The sequence below is a fragment of the Octodon degus genome, unplaced genomic scaffold, assembly GCF_000260255.1.
Source record: "Octodon degus isolate 3935 unplaced genomic scaffold, OctDeg1.0 scaffold00171, whole genome shotgun sequence".
NCBI lineage: Eukaryota > Metazoa > Chordata > Mammalia > Rodentia > Octodontidae > Octodon > Octodon degus.
Window position 1 is genome coordinate 886,978 of NW_004524747.1, and position 6,742 is coordinate 893,719.

Sequence of the window (6,742 nt, forward strand, 5' to 3'; positions counted from 1 at the left end):
TATCCATTGCCAGTATATATGTTCAGCAATGTAAAAACACAATTTATACAGATGATTAAAATTATATAATTTATAGATGTATGTGGTACCTTTAAATATAGACATAATATATCTCACAGAACAATCTTCATATAAGAAAGGCTTAGTTATCTGCAGTGAAGATTTTGCGGAATTGGGGATTGAACTCAGGCCCTTGTGCTTGCCAGGGAAGCACTTTATTCTTCTGAGCTATCTCCCCGGCCCCTGCAGTGAAGTTTCTATAGACACCACATATTATTTTCCACATGCTATTTCTTAGTGGATTCAAAAGATAATATATTTTTTTTAATTTTTTGAGATCATTTGTTAAAAATATACTTTGTTTGTAAATGATATATCCTTTGATTCTAGTATGATCATACAAGACAGATGTTGGTTTAAGTAATTAACACTGGAATTTGCAAAGATATTGATATATTTATTCTAATACATTTATTAAAATAAGAATGTTAAATTTCTGAGAAATTTCGCTACACTCTATGATTATGCTCATTAGGTCAGAATTACACTAAAAACTTTATCACCTATCAATCCTGATGAATTCAATTAGCACAGATGAACTACCATGAGGAAATATATTAATACCAAGGAAAGAGTAGACACCCAGAGTCTTGGAGTTGGCTTCACTGTATGTCTTTGGTCTTTTCAAGATCAGCGATGCTGAAAAGTGAAGCATCAAAGATATTTCAACTTGCTGTTTGGATCTAGAATCATTTAAAAGATGCAATATTAATGCTGACAAAAACTAATTTTCTCTTTCTTTCTTTCTTTCTTTCTTTCTTCTTTCTTTCTTTCTTTCTTTCTTTCTTTCTTTCTTTCTTTCTTTCTTTCTTCTTTCTTCTTTCTTTCTTTCTATTTTTGGAGTACCAGAGATTGAACTTGGGACCTTGCGCTCGCCAGGCAGGTGGTTAATCTGCTGAGCTATCTCCCTGGCCCCCAGAAAACTAATATATTTGTCTCTGTTACCTGTCTTAACATATGCTTAAAATCAAATTTGTTAATAAACCAGATGTATGTAATATGAAGCTTATCAAGTTACAGGTTTTCACAGCAATGTATTCTTACATTTTAATAATAAGAGAAATTAATCCTGGGGCCAGAGAGATAGCTCAGTAGAATAAGTGCTTGCCTGACAAGTGCAAGGGCCTGAGTTCCATTCCCAGTTCCGAAAAAAAAAGAGAGAAATTAATCCTTTTTGTACCTTGATAGATATTCAATTAGATTCACAGGAAGTGATTTTATGAAAGTACAGTATCCATGATAGAATGCTAGAATGGGGGGCTAGGGAAATGGCTCAGCAGAATAAGCGCTTCCCTGGCAAGAGCAAGGGCCTGAGTTCAATCCCCAGTTCCACACACACAAAAAAACCCAACTAGACTGTTTTTGTCTAACCTAGACCCAGAGGTATCTCCTCATCAAAAGGAAGCCTACAGGGAAAATAGAAGGGCAATAAAGTTAAATGTAGTGTAGCTGTTTCAGTTTGATGAAAAACATCATTTTATTAAGGACAATCACTCTATTTCTTAAAATATGAAAATACACATTATTCAAGAGTATAATGGAGATGCTATGATGTTTAATTTAGTTTTATTTGTTCTTAACTTTTCAAATATAAAAGTTGAGGTTTCTCGAAAGTCATAGGTAATATATTCACTGATTTATAAAAAACAGAGTGTCTAAAAGCAAGAAGTGTGATTGCAGCCTACACATAGGGTAAATGAGACAAAAAGGAACCAGCAATGCAGAAAATTAAAAGCATATATGACATGATAGTGAAAATATGGTCATACAAAATTGAACATATTCATAAAGAAAAAGATTTTCAAATTAAGCCCCCTAAAACACTATCAAAGAGTTAAGATATTTTTAAAAATCCTTACTAAAATCATGGAGTTTTAGAAATTTCCATCACAGATGCATAGGAATTTTTAAAAAGGGCATTGGCAGACCAAAATCACATTGGAAGGAATCTGCACCTGTCTTTCCTTATTAAATGGATTTGTGCAGTGTCCAACAGAAACAGACAAAAAGCTAGATTCTGAAAATGTGATTCGTATATGTTTATGCTGCATTTAAAAGACTGAAATGTGAGCAATTGTGGATCAAAGTGCAAAACCATCTTAGCAGGTGTCAGAAAAATATCAACAAAAGTATGAAGAGTTTACCAGTTTGATGCTATGGATGATGTAGCATAGTTGTAATGGTTATTTAGGTGGTGTGAAACTGTGAGGTAATAAGTTACAAAATGAAATTTTTTAACAGTGCCATTTAGTTATTCACTTTGAATGTAATTAATGAGTACCTTTTGAGGGACCAGATAGTGTGAGACTGATGTTGAGAGGATGTAGTCAAAAATTAAATGCGTGGAGCTCACTGCAGAGCTCCATAACAGTAAGCCAATGTGTCTTCTCTGGAAGGCTGCAGAGTCCATGCTGAAAGCCTGGAAATGGATATCCAAACATAAGGGTAAAGCCTGGAGTTCCTCCCAAGAAGGAGAGGTGGAGCTATCTCCTTCTTTCTCTTTTTATTCCATCAAGGAGAAATGCTATTTGATGATGCCCAAGGTGAGCTTTTCCTCTTCAGTAAGTCAGTCATCCAGACATAGCCAGAACTATGCTAAACTAATCAAGTAGGCATCATTCAAGTTGACACAATTACCATACCAGTCTCAGTTAATTAATCCTATGGTAGTAAGTGATGGATAAGAATATAAAAAAATTATGTGTGATACAAGTATATTATTGGTAACTGTACACATATCAATGGTCTAATTTAATATTTTTATAAGGAAAGTAAATGTCTACTTACAGAACCAACATTTTTATTGTTATAAATTATAATTCAGAAACTAGGTAACATACATATTATCCTTTCAAGTCAGGTGATACCATGGTCATCTTTTCATATTTTCTTAGGCAAGACAATCTGCAAGGTAGTGTGTTGAAATAAATCCAACCAACTCAGATTAGGGTAAAACTTCAAAAAATAAACATTGCACATATAAGGGATAAACTGAAAAAAGTCAGGGTTGGTGTAAAATAAATATATACTAGAAACCAACAGGGCTGGCCAAATAGATCAGTGTATGAAAGCACCTGCAAGCAGGTGAAGGAGCCTGTGGGTTCAATCCCTGAGCCTGCTGTGCCAGCCCCACCCCCAGGCAGCACTGAGAAGGCAATTGAGGCTGGGCATGGTGGCGCTCGCCTATAATCCCAGCACTTGGGAGGCTATAAACAGGAGAATCACTATGAGTTCAGTCTAGTAGTGAGACCCTGAGCACCATGTAGACCCTCCCCTAAAATACAAGAAAAAGTAAAGAAAGAGAAAGAAAAGAAACAAATAAGAATTATGTTTAAAAATACAAATCATTTGCATCACTCTTTCCATCTATAGATGGAAGCAGCTGCTTGTAGAAGAGCTGAATCAGGCATCAGGTATGGTATTGAAACCATCAAGCGCTTATTAAATAATACGTGGCAACCCCAGGGCCTGACATCTGGAGGCAGCCAGAATGAGTTTTTAAATCACTGTTATTGGAACTTCTCAGCTGCAGGTAATGGTTTAACTGCTGCAGAATATGCAGATTTCAAAGAAATGCAATCTTACTATTTCATAGCGTTGTCTCCCCTGATTCCCTGGCAGAAATCCTGAGAATGTTCTTGCCACCTGCATGGCCGACACATTTTCTTATCTTTACACAATTGCTCCCCTTTTCTCCAGTATTATTAGATACTGCAAATGTAAAATTCTATTTTTGCTTTTCTTATGCTGCATTTGATTTTCTAAGGGTTTTTTTGCTACATTTTCTTGATTTCACAAAAATTTTGCAATTATTATAAAACAACACTTCAACAATATGAAGTACATGCAAGCTTCCTTTAATTTTCATAAAGAATACCATGGCATTATCAAATGTGCATCTACCCCTTGTCATCCATGCTTTCTTTGATAAGCATGGTTTTATAATAATTTTTGTCTTAAAAATTCATCTCAGATCTAAACTAGGGCATAGCATGCCTGCAAGTGTACAGTATCTTTTAAACATTTGAGGTGGTATTAAGGGTATGAGTTAACCAACTGTCATATTTTTCACCACATAAATAGCAAAATATTCTATATACATGGAATATAAAATGTTGAAATTCACTCACCTACATAAAATAATCACTTATGTTTTACTTGAATACTATAGTGAAAACATTAAAAAGTATACATGGTAATACTATTTTTTGACATTTTACAATTTCTGTTATCTTAGTAGTAACTATTTAATGACCTATTTTCATGAAACTTAAGTAAAGCAAAATTAGAAGAAACAACCTGATCCACGAACAGCTAGACCATCTGGATGATATTGTCCCTCTCTAGGGTTGTATCATTCTAAGATAAAGAGCTCTTTCATCATTTTTACTACCTCCATATGAAAGAATAACTTCCAAAGGACAGTTTATTTGAAAGTTTTCAACAAACTGTGTCTCACCCAAGATTCTCACCCATTTTTTATGTTTAGGGAAACAGTTTCTATTAACTTGTAGAGAAAATGTTTAACAACTAAATAAAATATCTTTCATCTCAGTAATTATATCCAATTAGTAGATGGTCTTCTTGTATCTAAGTGGCTCAGAAATAGTTTTAAAATATTTTGGTCTTATAAAAGGAATTAATTTGGCCTTTCATCAACTAGGAATTTCATAAATTATTCAAAGTAATAATAGAACACAAACCCTGTTATTATTTCTGGCTATCATTCTACCTAGAATATCAAATCTTAGAGAGATGCATAATTGCAAAATTTCCTTAAACATCATCTGTAGCATCTGCAACACAACCATGTGTGTCTGTAGTTTATTTCAAACATTCATGTAATGATACATACTAATCTTACTAAATTTATGAATTGATAATATAGAGACTTTTAGAGATAAATTTCTCACAGTTTGTACATAAGAAATCCAAAAATTTTTCACTATAGTCTTTCATTTGAACTGCTACAGAAACTACAGAAATCAATTATAAAAATTCCTTGAAGAAAGATATTGAGTCAGGGTTTGTACCAGTGTGTAACAAGGAAGACAGCTCATGAAAACCAAGGACTTCAACCTCTGCTAGTAAGTCAAAAAACAGATAAATTATATACTTCCAATATGAGGAGAGTCCAGTTTTTCATGAAAATGTGGTAGCCTGATGTTTCACTATTTTTGCTACCTCCAGATAGTCAATAAGATTTTTCCACTCTTTTGAATGATAAGGTTTTGTAACCCACTTTCAGTGTCATCTACTGACTCTTTTAGAAGATATTTTCCCCTCAATATATATTTCCTCCTCTTAAACTCTAGTTTTCTTAGGACTTTCATTGATCTGGGGAATGTGAACTAGGTGTATTGGACATCCAGCAGGTGGCAATGGTTGAAATGATTCTGTTCATGGAGGAGTTGGAGATTGCAACTCAGGAAGTGCTAAAGTCTGAAGATCCACAAACTGCTCCAATCTGAGTGGGGCACTGCTTCTTTTGTGGTCTTTGTCCCTTTTTTGGTCTTCCTGTTTTTCCTGCCACTGGTGGTCACTTCCCACTGCCTCTGGCACTGCTGCTGTGTCTCCCCCAGGCTCCAGATGGAAAGATCCAAGAGAATGGATAACATAGCCATGAAACCTTAACATTACTTCTTTGATATGTGTCTGGGGCCCCAAAAAATAAAACTTATGTCTGCCTTAAGGAGGGAAGAAAAATTAGGGTCATTTTAAGGAAGGAAGTTGATATAATGAAAAGAGGAGGAACTGGATAAAGTGATGATTTTGACATTAAATTTCTCCTGAAAGATGCTACCAACAACTATCTTTGCTACTTCCGTACACTTATAACTAAACATATTTTACAGTAGTAAAATACCTGGAATAATTACCTTAGAAAAAGAAGCAGTGTGTCTTTACACATATAATAGAAGAATTTAGAACAGCTGATTTGGCCAGTTGCTTTGGGACATGTGCTGAGGCACACTTTCAAGTTGGGAGATGTGATAAAGTAAATACTATCCATCACATACCCTGGATGTAAAAAAGAGAAATACAGAAAATAACCAGGCTTCTATTATCTCCTTATAGGATACAGCCCTACTGACCATAAGACCTCCCAATCTGCCCTAATTTTTAAAAGTTTTAAAGTCTTCCATTAGTGCTAACACATGAGCTTCTAGGGAGTTGCATTCCAAACCACAGGAAATTAAACAGATAAGAAAATTAAATTAAATGGATAAGAAAATAATTTCATTCTTTTCAAACTAAGCACACTATTTATGGAGAGGCATACCTGTACATCAAACAGTATCATTGCATTAAAAACATTCAACTCACATAGATTGAGTATACTGTGTAAAATTTTTCTTTTCTTAAGGAGATTTTCAGAGGATACTGCTGGTATATGTGAATAATATAAGAAAGGAGAAGTTAAAATCATAGGGCTAGCAAGTAGTTAGGAGAGCCACACTGAGGAATAATTGCATGAAAGAACATGATGGTTACACTGACTAGAACTGAAGTTTCCAGGATGCTTTTATAAAAAGACACTGAACCCATGTTAATTTGGCAGGGAAAAGGGACAGAATAAGTATTATAACCTTTTATTAATTTTATCTGACTAATCTTCTTCCAGTCCTCTTAATGGTTCTACTCCAAAGAAAAGCCAGAAATCTTCACTTAATGTGCGTAG